Source organism: Chiloscyllium punctatum, chromosome 36, assembly GCF_047496795.1.
Source record: "Chiloscyllium punctatum isolate Juve2018m chromosome 36, sChiPun1.3, whole genome shotgun sequence".
Taxonomy (NCBI): domain Eukaryota; kingdom Metazoa; phylum Chordata; class Chondrichthyes; order Orectolobiformes; family Hemiscylliidae; genus Chiloscyllium; species Chiloscyllium punctatum.
In genome coordinates, this window is record NC_092774.1 from 75,079,133 (window position 1) to 75,095,978 (window position 16,846).

General features: G+C 46.8%; 1 pseudogene; it reads left to right on the forward strand.

Annotated features, from left to right (window-relative positions):
- Positions 1-269: 269 nt before the first annotated feature.
- LOC140460146 (uncharacterized) lies at positions 270-1,616 on the forward strand (annotated as a pseudogene).
- Positions 1,617-16,846: the final 15,230 nt, after the last annotated feature.

Below are 16,846 nucleotides of genomic sequence, written 5' to 3' on the forward strand. Positions count from 1 at the left end.
GTGAGAAGGAGCAAAGCTTTCTTTTTGGTTCCTGTTTGTGTACGGGGGCACTGGTTGAAAGACCCTACTGTTGCAGTGCACTGAGTGTGGAGCCTGAAACAACTCTACTGCCTGGAAAGAAGAATTCATGGCGGGGTTGTACACGTGTGTGTGCAGCTGAAGCTTCGGCCATGGAGAAACCCGAGGAAACACAACCTGTTGAGAAACCATGGAATTGTGGCGACTGCGGGAAGGACTTCTGTGTCCCATCTGTCCTGGCGGCTCATCAATGCAATCACACTGGGAAAAGGCCGTTCTCCTGCCCCGAGCGGGCAAAGGGCTTTACTTGCTCCTGTGTCCTGCTAGCCCACCAGCATATACACACTGGTGAGAGGACGTTTTACTGCTCCGTGTGCGGGAAAGGGTTCACTTGGGTGGACAACCTCCAGACCCACCAGCGATGTCACGCAGGGGAGAGGCTCTTCAGTTGCCATGAGTGCGGGAAAGCCTTCAGCGACTCCTCCAACCTGCTGACGCACTGGCGAGTCCACACGGGGGAGAGGCCCTTCAGCTGCCCTGAGTGGAGGAAGGCCTTCAGCAATTCCTCCATCCTGCTGGCCCATCAGTGGGTCCACACGGGGGAGAGGCCCTTCAGCTGCCCAGAGTGCGGGAAGGCCTTCAGCTGTTCCTCCTCCCTGCTGACCCACCGGCGAATCCACACGGGGGAGAGGCCCTTCAGCTGCCCAGAGTGTGGGAAGGCCTTCAGGAAATCATCCCACTTGCTGGCCCATCAGCAGATCCACACGGGGGAGAGGCCCTTCAGCTGCTCAGAGTGCAGGAAGGCCTTCAGCTATTCCTCCTCCCTGCTGACCCACCGGCGAATCCACACTGGGGAGAGGCCCTTCAGCTGCCCAGAGTGTGGGAAGGCCTTCAGGAAATCGTCCCACCTGCTGGCCCATCAGTGGGTCCACACGGGGGAGAGGCCCTTCAGCTGCCCAGAGTGCAGGAAGGCCTTCAGCTATTCCTCCTCCCTGCTGACCCACCGGCGAATCCACACAGGGGAGAGGCCCTTCAGCTGCCCAGAGTGCGGGAAGGCCTTCAGCTATTCCTCCTCCCTGCTGACCCACCGGTGAATCCACACTGGGGAGAGGCCCTTCAGCTGCCCAGAGTGTGGGAAGGCCTTCAGGAAATCGTCCCACCTGCTGGCCCATCAGCGGGTCCACACGGGGGAGAGGCCCTTCAGCTGCCCAGAGTGTGGGAAGGCCTTCAGCAATTCCTCCAACCTGCTGGCCCATCAGCGGGTCCACACGGGGGAGAGGCCCTTCAGCTGCCCCAAGTGCGGGAAGGTCTTCAGCAGTACCTCCACCCTACTGAGACACCAGCGGGTCCACACGGGGGAGAGGCCTTTTGCCTGCTCTGAGTGTTGTAAGGCCTTCAGCAATTCCTCTGACCTGTTGTCCCACCGGCAGGTCCACACCAGGGAAAGGCTATTCAGCTGCCCCGAGTGTGGGAAGGGGTTCACCCGCTCTTCCAACCTGCTGGCCCACCAATGGGTTCACACCGGGGAGAAGACGTTTGCCTGCCCCGACTGCGGGCGGAGGTTCACATTGTTCTGCAACTTGCGGAGGCACCAGTAGGGGCACCAGTGCATCCAACAATCCGATTCCACCAGTGACACTGCTGTGGGTCACCCCCAAGGCTGAAGCTCCTGCCCATTCTGACAGTGGGTGCAGTGAACTTTTTTTTGTTTTGTGCTGGACTCGCACCACCCTCTTTCCCCCCCCCCCCCCAACAAGCCCACCTACATGGCTCAGGGGTGGCATGGTGACTCCGTGGTTAGTACCACTGCCTCACGATGCTGACCTGGGTTCAATTCCACACTCGGGGTGACAGTCTGTGTGTAGCTTTCACGATGCCCCCACCCCCCCACCCCGCCCCAGCACGTCTGTATGGGTTTCCTCTGAGTGCTCTGGTTTCCTTCCCATGGTCTAAAGGTGTGCAGGTTAGGATGGATTGGCCCATCTAAATTGTCCCATAGTGTTCAGGGATGTGTAGGTGTGGTGCATTACAGGGGTAAATGTAGAGGAATAGGGATAAGGGAATGGGTCTGGCTGGGTTACTCTGCGGAGGGCCAGTGTGGACTTGTTGGGCCAAAGGGCCTGTTTCCATACTGTAGGGAATCTATTCTTTGAAAAAAATTCCTCCAAGCAATATTGATAAAATATGCCGAGTTGGACAAAGTATCCCATCAAGTTTGAGACAAACCCAGAGTTGAAGAAGTCACATGACACCATGTTACAGTGCAACAAGTTTATTTGAAATCACAAGCTTTAGGAGCATTGCTCTTTCATGAGTGCTGCTCCTTCATCACTTCATCTGGCGCCGTGTGACTTCTGACCTTATCCTCCCCAATTCAACACCAGCACCTCTGCATCAGAGTTGACGAATGAGATTGGATTTTATTCGGCCTGATTTAGTGAGATGTTCATTTGGAAACTCAAAACTGTCGGACCGACAGAGATGCGAATCATAGAGTCCCACAGCAGGAGACAGGCCCTTCGGCCCAACATGGTCCACGCCGAACAAACTGTCCATCAACACTAAGCCCATTTCCCTGCACTTGGCCCATTTCCTTCCATACCTTTCCTATCCACGTATTTGTCCAAATGCCTTTTTAAATGTTGTTAATCGACCCACCTCAACCACTTCCGCTGGAATTTCATTCCATATGTGTACCACCCTCTGCGTAAAAAGAAACATTGCCCCTCACATTCCCTTTTATTCTTTTTCCTCGAACCTTAAACTGATGCCCTCTAGCCCTCACTTCCCCAACCCTGGAGTAAAAGTCTGAGTGCATTCATCCTCTCACGATCTCTTCACTTCTCTCAGGGCCTCTCTCAGTCTCTAATGCTCTAAATAAAAATATCTTAGCTTGTCCAACCTCTCCCTTTTACATAGACCTTTGAATCCTGGTAACATCCTTGTGTATGTCTTCAGCACTCTTCCAAGTTTAATAACATATTTGTTATAGACACTGCCCTGTCGACCTATTTTGTTGGAAATATAGGACCTAATCCAAACTGGATAATCTGGCTGATGGGGCAGGAAACCACTTCCTTTCTTGAGAGACAAGTCTCCTGGAGAGAACTGGCCGGCTGACTGATCTACTGACCCTCACAGTACCCCACTGCCCTCAGTTATCTGGAGGGAGTCCACACATTTGCCTAAGGTGGTGCTTGAAACCTTTATCATTTTTGGGATGGATCCCCATTCATTCCGTGCTATGGAGTCATGCAGCCTGGAAACAGACCCTTCAGACCAACCAGTCCATGATCCCCAACTAAACTAGTGCCACCCATCTGCTCCTGGCCTGTATCCAGTTTGTTAATAGTTTTGTTCAACGTGAGAGTTGGACAAATAAATAGCTGATTGTTGATTGTAAAGTGTTGGGGATTTATTCTTATCACTAGAGACGTTTACACCACTTTTAATGCTAATTTTACAGATTATTAGGTGACACAGTCCTCTGGGTGTTTCTGTTTGAGAAAGGTGGTGCTGTCAGCCTTCGCTTTATAAGAGTATTGACGTGATGTCCTGCTGAATGCAATGGAGTCAACATGAATCCCAGCCTCTCTCTGTGGCTGTGGGTGAATTGCCTTAATTTGGCTCTTAACTCAGAAACTGCACACAATTAACTGCTGAAACAATGATTTACACTTTATTGTATGTAGCAACCAAAAATAAAACTCCTCAAGTAACCAAGTTCAACCTCACAATTTGGCTATCACCCAATTGATGGCAGAATTTAACTGAGTTTGCACCAAAAGTATCTGTCTCTGGAAGTGTCCAGGGATTCAATGCAGCATTCTTCTTCCAAATACTGCTGCCACATCATTCTGAGGTTGAATTCTGGTGGAGATTCCTCGCTTTCAAATCTGTGATGTGATGCTTCTTTAGATTCTAACACCACCTCCCCACACTTCTGGAGATGTCCGGTCTGTCTCTTACCTTCTTATCCTCGAGGTTTAGTGGTTTGCTTGGTACAGCCTTTCCTGCAAAAAAACCCCTTTACATCAGAGCCTTCCTTCCACAGACAAACGTAATTGTCCTTTTGTCATGAGCTTATTAAACACTTAGCTCATCTGTCCCAGGAAACAGCTTGTTGTTTTGCGTCCTTCTTCCCAGGGATGGTTAACTAGCAGAAATTAGGCCATTCAGCCCATTGAGTCTGCTCCACTATTCAATCATGGCTGATATGTTTCTCAACCCAATTCTCCCCGTAACCCTTGATACTTTAGAATGATTGAGTCTACTCCACCATTCAATGGGCTGAATGGCCTAATTTCTGCCTCTGAGGTCTTCTGATGTAGCAGTTTCTCAGTGGCCGTTTTGTTTCTTGGTCTAGAAAGAGTTCCTGCTGACTCAGGGAATTTGGAAAGTTCTGCAGTTTAAAGGACCACACCACATTCCCATCTGCCTCCGCCTGAGATACTGGCAATTCCCAAGATCCTTGGTATCCCTGAAAACAATCAAGGTGTCTGGAAATCTCTGCTGCTACTCTGGAACAGAAGGATTATGGGGAGAAAATTCAGAAATCTGATGTGCAAAGAGACTATGGAGTTCTACTCCAGGATTCTCTCAAGGCAAACTTGCAGGTTGAGTCAGTGGTTAGGAAGGTAAATATTTTGATCAGACTTGAATATAAAAGCAGGGATGTACTTCTGAGGCTCTGAGAGGCTCCGGTCAGGCCACAATTGGAGTACTGGATGTAGATTTGGGCCCCATATCTCAGGAAGAATGTACTGGCCCTGGAACATGTTCAGACGTGGTTCACAAGAATGGTCCAGGAATGAAGACTTTAACATATGAAGAACATTAGAGGACTCTAGGTTTATACTTCATGGAGTTCAGAAGAATGAGAGGGGATCTAATGGAAACCTACAGAATAATGAATGGCGTGGATGTTGGGAAGATGTTTCCATTCGGAGGAGAGACTAGAACCTGAGGGCTCAGCCTTCGCGTCAAGGGAAGACCCTTTAGAACAGAGGCAAGAGAAACTTCTTAAGCCAGAGTGTGGTGAATCTATGGAATTCACCGCCACAGAAGGCTGCGGAGGCCGAGTTACTGAGTATATTTAAAACTGAGATAGATCGGTTCTTGAGTATCAAAGGGTTCAAGGGTTACGAGGAGAATGGGGTTAAGAAACGTATCAGCCGTGATTGAATGGCGAAGCAGACACAATGGGCTGAATGGCCTAATTTCTGCTCCTATGGTCTTATGATACGCTGATGTGTGGAGGGGTGAGGAGGGGGGATAAAAGGGATGAAGAGAGAAAGGCAGTTAAGGTGAAGCTCGATAGAGACGAAGGAAATATAAGAATTGTATGATAAATGGCAGAACACATAGGAGCACTGGCATACAGAGGGAAATGGGCATATAGATCCGTGGAAGTGGTAATGCAGGTAGGCACGGTGGTCAAGAAAGTACACAGCATGCTTCCTTCAGTGTAAGAGTTACATTACAGCTGTTTATTCTGCACACCTGCGTTCGATTTTAGTGTCAGGCAACTATCTGTGTGGAGTTGGCAGATTGTCCCTGCACCCCACCTCCCGTGTCTGTGTGGGCTTCCTCCGGGTGCTCCGGCTTCCTCCTACAATCCAAACTTGTATAGGTTAGGATTAGCAAAGCTAAATTACCCATAGCATCCAGGGAGAGGCAGGTTAAGTTGGATCGTCTGTGTGTAAATTGCCCCAATGTTCAGGGATGTGAAAGTTCGGTGCATTAGTCAGGAGTAAATGTCGATAATGGGGGTAAGAAAACGGGGCACCATGTGTTAATCTTTAGAGGGCCAGTGTTGACTTGTTGGGCTGAATGGTCTGTTTCCACGCTGGAGGGATTCTGTGATAGTCAGAGGTGTTTTTTTCCCTCCAAAGTGGAAAAGTCAACTAAAAGAGGTTCAAGGTGAGAGGGGGACTGTTTGGGGTAGAAGTCGTGGGGGTGGGGAATTTACACAGAGGGATGGTGGGTTTCTGGAACGCACTGCCAGTGCAGGTAGTGGAAGCAGGCACCTTAACAACGTTTAAGATGTATCTTGATAGACGCATGAACGGGAGGTGAACAGAGGAACAGAAACCACACATGGGCAATAAATAGCAGATCTAAGTAAGGATTAAGAATTAGCACATGCTTAGAGGTGGTGCCTAAACTAAATAAGAAGGGCCTGTGATTGTGTTGTATTGTATTGATACAGCTTTCCCCCACTATTTGAAAGTAGAGTGTTCCTTTCATAAGCCGAAATGGCCTAAAGCGAAGAAGCAATTACCATGAATTAATTTATATTATGCCTTTCTTTGTAAAAGCGACAATCCTCTTCAGATTTCTTTTGGTTTGTGACAACAGGTATTAATGTAGGTCTTTTGTAAAAGTGAAGTCGTGTAAAGTGAACTTTCGAACAGTGGGGGATACCTTTATGCTGATGGAGGGGAGATGGGGAAGCAATGAAGAGGGGTGGATGGAGGCTCCGGTGGAGAATAAACACAGAGACCAATTGAGCAGCTTGGCCTGGCCCTGTGCTGGAGACTCAATGGGACAGAGACAAATGTATCTATTTCAGGTATACCTGCAGAATGCTCCATCCAGGATAAAAAAAATGTCCTTCATCTGCTTCAGCATACAGGGCAGATGAGCAGTTTCTCCCCGGTGTGGACCAAGAGGTGATGCGACTGAGTGGAGCCTTTCCTGTGCTGAATGCAGGTGAATGGCCGCTGCCCGGTGTGCAAATGCTGATGAATATCGCGCAGGCGGGGAAGGGAAACCGTTCCTACACTCCCTGCATTTTCATGATTTCTCCAAGGTGCAGGTGTCCTCATATTTCTCCAGGTTCAACAATCAGTTGAAACTCGCTCACACTTACAGCATATGCGTGGTGTTACTGGTGAACCCTCTGATCATTGGAGGACTCTCTCATTCAGTCTGTAAAGCATGTTCCAGTCACGACTCTGGTGTGTGGGTATGTGAGACTCTGAGTTTCCAGTCACACTGACGTTTAAAACCTAACAAAGCAGGCAGACCTTCTCCCCTTTGTTTACAAGGCCATCAATATCCAAGTCCTGGTGAATCAAGCAACTGTCAGACTTGTTTGGTCTGAGATTTCTGCCTCTAAATTCTTCTCTTGCAATCTCTTTCCACAGGAATATTACAAAGGTCATCGCTGTCAGTCCACAATAGAAAATCAGAACACACAATTCCAGTTTCTGTGGAACATTCTTTCCTCTCTTAATACCCAAGATCTTTGTGCTGATCTATATATAAATGTATACAGCAGGGTAATGTGGTGGATTGCATACTCCATGAAGAGTTCACTCAAGTTGCTGAATGAACATCTATCATGCGGTATTGACGTTCTTACTGAAGATATACAATATTCTGCAGTACAATATTATGAGCCCAGAAACACTGCACATCATGCTTTTAGAGCCATAAACATTCCATCAAATATGTAACATATACCCCAGACTTATCTGTCTTATATTAACGCACGGTTGTCTTACATTTCCAGAAGACTCAGATTTAAGTTTTAAGTGTGACTTTTTGTAAAAGAAGCCGTCTTTTGGACTCCTTCCATGCCATACTGACTCTATTACTGGAAATACATCCATACTACACCAGGATTCATGGATCAACGACGTGAGGCTTATCTTTACTCTCTTATAATTTTCTGTTGCATAAATGTTTCGACGAATGCCAACGCTTTTCACCAGTCACAGAGTCAGAGACATAAAGCACAGAAACAGATCCTTCAATCTAACTTGTCCATGCCGACCAGATATCCAAAATTAGTCTAGTTCCATTTGCCATCACTTGGTCCATATCCCCCTAAACCCTTCCTATTCATATACCCATCCAGATGCCTCCACCACTTCCTCTGGCAGCTCATTCCATACACTCATCACCCTCTGCAAAAAAAGGTTAACTGCAAGGTCCCTTTTAAATTTTTCCCCGTTCGCCCTAAACCTATGCCCTCTAGTTCTGCACTCCCCCTATCCCAGGGAAAAGACCTTGTCTACTCACCCCGTCAACACTCCTCACGTTTTTATAAACCTCTTTAAAAAACACACACTCAGCCTGCGATGCTCGAGGGAAAACAGCCCCATCTTATTCAGCCTCTCCTTGTAGTTCAAACCCTCCTACCCTGGCAAGAGCCTTGTGACTCTTCTCTGAATCCTTTCAAGTTTCACAGCATCCTGCCTATAGGCGGGAGACCAGAATTGCACACAATATTTCAGAAGAAGCCGACTGAAACTGACTTTTGCAGAGTCTGCTCCCTGCTTGGATTCATAATCTCTGCCTCCCGTTGCTGCAAGTGAACAGTGCTTCCCCCCTTCTCTCTCCCTCCCAGGATAAGGAATGGAAAGGTGGAGACATTGCTTCATTCCCAGATTTTGCCCAGAAGAGCCCCCCCCCACCCACTCCACAATTGTCTGAATGCACAAGTTGGACCATGAGCTTCTGAAGCTACTGCTGCTCCTCTCTCTCTCTGAATGAAGATTGAGCTTCACCCCAGACTGCAACTTCCTTTCTCTGTCCAAGCATCTGTGAGCACAGCACAGCACATTGTTGCTGAAGTAAGGCATCTTTCCTGAATATTACAATTAAAGGAGTGTCTTCCCCCTGATATTCAAAGGGATGGTAAGTCAGAGAAGGACCACGCCTTGTGTTGTGTGGCATGTGTGACAGTTGCAACAGGACGTCCCAACTCCTATGCTCAATTCAAAGTTTCAGAAGATTTGTAGCTCTGGTGCTCGTTGTGATTGTGTTTGCTGAGCTGGGAATTTTTGTTGCAGATGTTTCATCCCCTGTCCACGTGATATCCTCAGTGCTTGGGAGCCTCTTGTGAAGTGCTTCTGTGATGTTTCCTCCGGCATTTATAGTGGTTTGTCTCTGCCGCTTCCCTTTGTCAGTTCCAACTGCAGTGGCCGGTATATTGGGTCCAGGTCAATGTGTTTGTTGATAGAATCTGTGGATGAGTGCCATGCCAGAGAACAGCCAGGGAATTCCGAGAGGCATGGCCTCTAGGCATTATTCCAGTACCACATTTTTCAACTCTGGATCTGGGACAAGGTGTGTGGTGTGGGTGAAGGGGAGGGGAAATAAGGAAACTGGTGAAATCTACATTGATCCTATGTAGTTTGTGGGTCCCAAGGCAGAAGACGAGGTGTTCTTCCTACAAGTGTCAGGTAGCTAGAGCTTGAAGGGGGAGGCAGCAGAGCACTTGCATGTCCTTGACGGATTGGGAGGTGGAGTTAAAGCGTTCAGCCACAAGGCGGTGGAGTTGTTTAGTTTTGGCGTCCCAGAGCTGTTCCCTGAAATGTTCTGCAAGTTGGCGTCCAGTCTCCCCAATGTGGCAGAGACCACATCGAGATCAATGGACGTATAAATAAATCTTATAAACAAATTGTACAAATCTTAGCCTGCCAGTTATTTTCTTCAATTAAGTTAAAGAAAATTTTAATTAAATTGGGTGACTACATGAAACGGTTAGTTGGTCAGACTCAAGTCATCATCCTTTAATGAAACAATGCCATTAATATCAGCAAACTGCTTTTCTTTGTTAGAACCGCAAGTTCTTGATTTATTTTCACAACTTACTGATATTCACATCTGCACATTCAATGTCAAACTCTGACATCAGAAATAACATGACACCATTAATTTTTTCTTACAATAATCCAACAAATAAATTAATAACACAGTCAATATCAAGTCTCATTAACATGAAATTATATTTGACCAAAAGAATGTAAAATCAAGATGTGAGATAACAAATGGGGGAAGGGCAGAATGCAAGAAATGCAGCATCACAGAAGGTGCTCCTCCAGGGAGTGTATTTTACCAACTACAACTGCTAAATATAAACAAACACTCTGACATGATCCTCCGGTTTTAATGTAAACCATAGCCCCATACAGTAGGTACCATTTAAATAAGTTAATAGATACAAGCCTTGAGCAAATCCAGCCTCCAGCCGGACCCCCCGCTTCTTGGAGCTCGGACCTTCCTCCAGCTCCAGGGGGTTGTTGAGCTCCTGGGCTCCGGCCGCCGCCGAAGAAGCCGCGGGCGCCGGCTCTCTCTCCTCCACCGCCGACATTTTTAATTTGTTTTCTCGTTCACCCGGTAACCGTCACCTCCCCCTTCCCGGGCCCCGGAAATTATACAAAAATAAACAATAAACCCCACCGGGGACTGTCTCCTTTTCTTCACAACTTTTGTTTGAAAAGTTCCGGCTTTAATTTGAAATGTATTTTAAAGGTATTTTCTGAGGTAAACGATGCCTGTCTGCCCCCCTCCCTCCGTCAGAAACCGCCCGCTGAGTCGATGAGAAAACCGCAGCCTCGCGCCGCCATCTTTGTTTTTCTTCTTCTTTCCGTCTCCTCCTTCTGTGACGCGCGTCATCCACGCTCCCTCCAATCAGAACACACCTTACTCCACCTGACCAATGGCGACCGGCGCTGGTTGTTACTGACAGAGTTTGTGTCCAATTGCCAATTTGGGATAAAAAAGGCGGGAGCAACAATTCTTTTCCCCTGTGACTGCACATCTCATTCCTTTTGCCTGTCTCTTCCGCAGGGGAGGGGGAATCCCAAACGAGAGGGCACAGGTTTAGGGTGAGAGGGGAAAAATTTAAAAGGAACTCAAGAATTTTTTTAAAAGTGTGAAAGTTAATTCGCCTCAAGAAAAGCCCCCTCTTACGACCTGAACAAAATAGATTGTTCACAGCCTATTACTCACTAAACAAGAAGGATGTTGTGAAACTTAATTTCTGAACTCTTTTATTTATAAGAATGTTGCTAGGGTTGGAGGGTTTGAGCTACAGGGAGAGGCTGAATTGGCTGGGGCTATTTTCCCTGGAGCATTGGAGGCTGAGGGGTGACCTGATGGAGGTTTATAAGATCTTGACAGGTCTGGATATGAGAAAAAGATAAGGTGTTCCCTGGGGCGGGGGAGTCCAGTACAAGAGGGCATTAGTCTCTGGGTGAAAGGGGAAAGATTTAAAACGGCCCCAAAGGGCAAATTTTTCACATGTAGGTTGGTGTGTGAACTGAATGAGCTGCCAGGAAAAATGGTGGAGGCTGGTACAAATACAACATTTAAAAGGCATCTGGATAGGTACATGAATAGGAAGTTTTAGAGGGATATGGACAAAGTGCTGGCAAATGGATTAATTTAGGCTATCTGGTCGGCGCATACCGAAGGATTGTTTTTTGTGCTCTACAACTCAATGGTTCTATTTCCACAGAGCCAGAACCAATTTCAAAAGGCTAGGAATAGGCCATTCGCCCCTTACAAACTGTCCTCAACTGTGGCCTCACTGAGCATATTTCAATTCTTAGTGCTATGTAATGAGCCAGACTTTATTAAAAATCTTCAAGCAAATGAACACTTAGGAGGCAGCGATTATAATATGGTAGAGATCAGAGTGCAGTTTGAAAGAGAGAAGGCAAAATTGATGTTATGGTGTTACAGTTAAATAAAGGGCAATAAGAGAGGAACTGACAAAAAATGACTGGAAGCAGAGCCTAGTAGGGAAGACAGTAGAGCAACAATGGCAGGAATTTCTGGGTGTAATTGAGGACACAGTACAGAGGTTCTTCCCCCCCAAAAAGAAAGAGTATCGGGCGGGGGGGGGGGGGGTGTGGAGGGGGGAAAGAAGACTGCCATGGCTGACAAAGGAAGTCAGGAAATGTATCAATGAAAAAGAGATCCTATAAAGTGGCCAGACCACTGGGAAATCAGAAGCTTGGGAAGACTACAAAAACAAACAGAAGATAACAAAGAGAAAAATAAGGAAGGAGAGGATCAAATATGAAGGTCAGCAGACCAGTAATGTTAGAAATGATAGTAAAAGTATTTTGCAATACATAAGAAACAAACGAAAGGCAAAAGTAGAAATTGGGCTGCTCCAAATTGATGCAGGAAGGTTAGTGATGGGAGATAAGAAAATAGCTGAAGAACTTAATAAATACTTTGTGTCAGTTTTCACAGTGGAAGACATGAGTAATATCCTAACAATTAAGGAGAGTTAAGAGGCAGAGATAAGTATGGTAGCCATTACAAAAAAGAAAGTGCTAGAAAAGCTAATAGGTCTAAAAATTGAGAAATCTCCTGGCCCTGATGGCTACAGCCTAGCGTTCTGAGGGAGGTGGTTGAAGAATTAGCAGAGATGTTGGTTGTAATCTTTCAAAAATCACTGGAGTCAGGGAAAGTCCCAGATGATTGGAAAATCACTGTTGTAAGTCCTTTGTTCAAGAAAGGATCATGACAAAAGCTGGAAAATTATACACTGATTAGCCTAATCTCAATTGTAGATAAAATTCTAAAATCTATCGTTAAGGATGAGATTTCTAAATTCTTGGAAGTGCATGATTGGATTAAAATAAGTCAGCATGGATTTAGTAAGGGGAGGTCGTACCTGACAATCTTAAGAGTTAACAAGTAGGTTAGACTTGGAAAACCCAGAGGATGTTATCTGCCTAGATTTCCAAAAGGCCTTTGATAAGGTGCCTCATAGGAGGCTGCTGAGTAAAGTGAGGATCCATAGTATTCGAGTTGAGCTACTGGCATGGATTGAGGATAGGCTGGCTGAGAGAAGGCAGAGAGTTGGGATAAAAAGGTTCTTTTTCGGAATGGCAGCTGGTGACAAGTGGTGTCCCGCAGGGCTCAGTGTTGGGGCAGCAGCTGTTCACTTTATATATTAATGATCTGGATAAAGGGACTGGGGGCATTCCCACAAAGTTCGCTGATGATACAAAGTTAGGCAGACAGGCAGGTAGTTCTGAGGAGGTGGGGAGGCTGCAGAAAGATTTGGACAGTTTAGGAGTGTGGTCCAGGAAATGGAGAAAGTGAGGACTGCAGATGCTGGAGATCAGAGCTGAAAATGTGTTGCTGGGAAAGCGCAGCAGGTCAGGCAGCATGAAAGGAGCAGGAGAATCGACGTTTCGGGCATAAGCCTTCCTAAAGAAGGGCTTATGCCCGAAACGTCGATTCTCTTGCTCCTTTGATGCTGCCTGACCTGCTGCGCTTTTCCAGCAACACACTTTCAGCTCTGGTCCAGGAAATGGCTGATGAAATTCAATGTAAGCAAATGTGAGGTCTTGCACTTCGGAAAAAATAATACAGCATGGACTATTTTCGAAACAGTGAGAAAATTCATAAAGCCAAAGTACAAAGGGATCTGGGATTGCTAGTCCAGGACTCTCTAAAGGTTGACTTGCAGGTTGAGTCCGTGCTTAAGAAAGCAAATATAATGTTGTCATTTATTTCAAGAATTGGAATGTAAAAGCAGCAATGTGCTACTGAGACTTTATAAAGCTCTGGTTAGGCTCCATTTAGAATACTGTGTCCAATTTTGGGCCCCACACCTCAGTAAGGACATAGTGGCACTGGAACATGTCCAGCGGAGATTCACACGATGATCGCTGGGATCATAGGCCTAACAGACGATGAACAGCTGAGGATCCTGGAATTATATTCATTAGAATTTAGAAGGTTGAGGGCAGATCTAACAGAAACTTACAAGATAGTGCATGGCTTAAAAAGCGTGGATGCTGGTAAGTTTTTTTCCATTAGGCAGGGAGACTTGGATCCATGGGCACAACCTGATAATTAGAGGGGGTCACTTTAGAATGCAAATGAGGAGACATTTCTTCAGCCAGAGAGTGGTGGGCCTGTGGAATTCATTGTCATGGAGCGTAGCGGAGACCAGGACATTAAATGTCTTCAAGGTAGAGATTGATAAATTCTTGGTATCGCAAGGAATCTTGGTATCTCTATGGGGAGAGTATGGTAAGTGGAGTTGAAATGCCCGTCAGCCATGATTAAATGGCAGAGTGGACTTATGACCTTACTTCCACTCCTGTGTCTTATGGTCTTAAGGAAGAGCTCTTTGCTATTCACTTTACCTCCATTTCTAATGATTTTATAGATCTTAGTAAAGTCTCCCCTCAACCCCCGACACTCCAATGAAGACCGTCTCAACCTTTCCTGAAAACTCAAACCCTCCAGTCCTGGCAACATCCTGGTAAATCTTTATGGAACCCTCTCTAATAGTATTCTTCCTATTACAGAGCCACCAAAACTGTACTCAGTACCTAGAAAGTGGCCTCACCAACATCCTGTACAACCTCAACGTGACGTCTCAACTTCTACACTCAATGGGGTGGACAGTGAAGGCAATGGTGTGAAATGCCTTCTTTACGACCTGTCTACCAGTGATGCAACTTTCAAAGAACTATATACCTGAACCCCTAACTCCCCACCCCACCCGCCGCCACCGCCAAAGTGTCTCTGTTCTATAACACGACCCAGGGACCTACCATTAACTGTACATAGCAATGCTGAAAATTCCTGCATTCTTCACCTGAAGCCCACTGAAGACGTTACCCAGTAGGTAATGAAACGTCTGGAAATGAACCTTGCAGCTCAGCAAGCAAACGTACATCCAAAACCTCAACCTGAGCTACAAATCTTCTCAAAACTCACGATGTCCAGCCCTTCATGTTTAGCAAAATGCAACCTCTCACTTTTATTCATACGTCTCTCATAGACACACACACACACGCCCCACAACACACTCACAGGCTTAAACTCCATCACACTCAGTTCACTCTTTCGCACTCACTCAAACAAACTCACACACACAAACTCTCTCTCTCACACACACACGCACACACACACAAAACTCTATGGAGTGAATTTGTATTGGCCGAATTATATTTGCAGATACTTTGTATTTTGCTCAAAAAGCACACAATCTGCAGGCAGTCAATCCATGCAATATTTTATAAATTCCTACTTTGGAAATAGAACCAGTCTGATTCAAGATTGGAATACTGACAGACTCGAACCTCACATCTTTAATGCATTGTCTGAGCTGAGATGTCACTTTTTCTTTATAAAACATTAAGTCATCTCAAGAACGTGACTTTAAAGATGTTCAGGGATTTACATATTAACCAAAACCTGCAACCCATTCGAAACGATGAAAGACAGAACAACAATCTCAGTTTGTTCAATATATCCTTTCAGTCGCATGACACTGTCATCTTTTGCTATACAATCGGTGTATTATTCCCTGGCCAACAGCTACCCGATGAAGGAGCAGCACTCTGAAAGCTAGGGCTTCCAAACAAACCTGTTGGATTATAACCTGGTGTGTGATTTTTAACTTTATCTACCCCAGTCCAACGCCGGCACCTCCACACCGTTTCCAGTGAACCCAGCCCACATCTCCCGCTGCTGCCAGTAAACTATACAATGCTGATGAAACGGTGCAGTACCTGCACTTCTGAAAAATGTACAACTTCTAACGATACTAGCTACTCATTCACTGCTCCATCTGATACATGACATTGGAAACTTAGTGCAGGAGGCTGAAATGAAATGAGCAGCTTTAAAACAAAAACATCTTGGAGCTCAAAGCCTTCAATGAGAGTCTGAGCCCGGTGATAAGTTCAGGTAACCTTTATTGTGACCCAACGTTGTTACAGTTACAGATCTCCCGCCTCCCCCCAGCAAAAAGGTGTAGAAAAAGTAGCTGCTTTTTAAGCGGCTTAAGGTCAAGGAGTGCACCCCCACCCCACACCACCTCACCTTCTTTACTATGGTCAGCACCGAGTTGTCAGTTTGTAATTGGATCCTTGGTACAGCCTTAACTGTAGGAGGTATTGCCTCACTCAGCAATTTCAACCCATACCCTGTAAACAATTAAGTCTTTCCCCACTCAATGACCGATGGCAGCGGTGGGCAATGAAGAGTCAACCATGCTGTTGTGGGTCTGGAGTTATGTGTAGGCCAGACCGGGTAAAGGATGCAGCTGGGACGACCGTGTGAATCCTTCCCCACATTAGCAGTTTCTTTCCCTGAAAAGGGATGTGAGTGAATCAGATGGGTGATGTCCCCCAAACAATCATTTCTTCATTAGGTTCTGAACTCCAGATTTCTGACCGAAATCCAATTCCACCATCTGCCACGGCGGGATTCAAACCTGGCAGTCCCTGGAACTGGGTTGATAGTCCAGTCAATAAGGCAATTGGCTATCCCTCCTTTAATCCCCCTGCGATGGCACATGAACTCGCTGGTGTCTCCTCAGATGGGAAGCGCGGGTAAAGCCCTTCTCACACAGAGCAGGTGAACTGCCTCTCCCCAGTGTGCACCTGCCGGTGGGCCAGCAGGATGGAGGAATTGCTGAAGGCCTTCCCACACTCAGTGCAGAAGAATGGCCTCTCTCCCGTGTGCCCCTGTCTGTGGGCCAGCAGGGTGGAGGCCTGGGTAAAGCCCTTCCCACACTCGGGGCAGCTGAAGGGCCTCTCCCCTGTGTGGACCCACTGGTGCCTCACCAGGTCAGAGGAATTGCTGAAGGCCTTCCCGCATTCGGGGCAGCTGAAGGGCCTCTCCCTGGTGTGGACCCGCTGGTGCCTCACCAGGTCGGAGGAATTGCTGAAGCCCTTTCCGCACTCGGGGCAGATGAATGGCCTCTCCCCGGTGTGACTGCGCTGATGTGTCTCCAGGATAGAAGGGACACGGAAGCCTTTTCCGCAGTCGCCACACTTCCACGGTTTCTGCACGGGGCGGGATCCATTGGGTTTCTCCATGGCCAAAGCTTCAGCTGCACACAAACGCATGTACAGCCCCTCCCTGCCTTGAATTCCTCTGTCCAGGCCGTATAACTGCTTCAGGTTCCACAATCAGTGCACTCCAACAGTAGGGTCTCTCATCCAGTCCCATTGATGCTGAAGACGTGCTCCAACAGGAACCAAAAGGCTTTGCTCCTTCTCACAGAATCACAGTCAAAAATTGTTGCAGTCCTGAG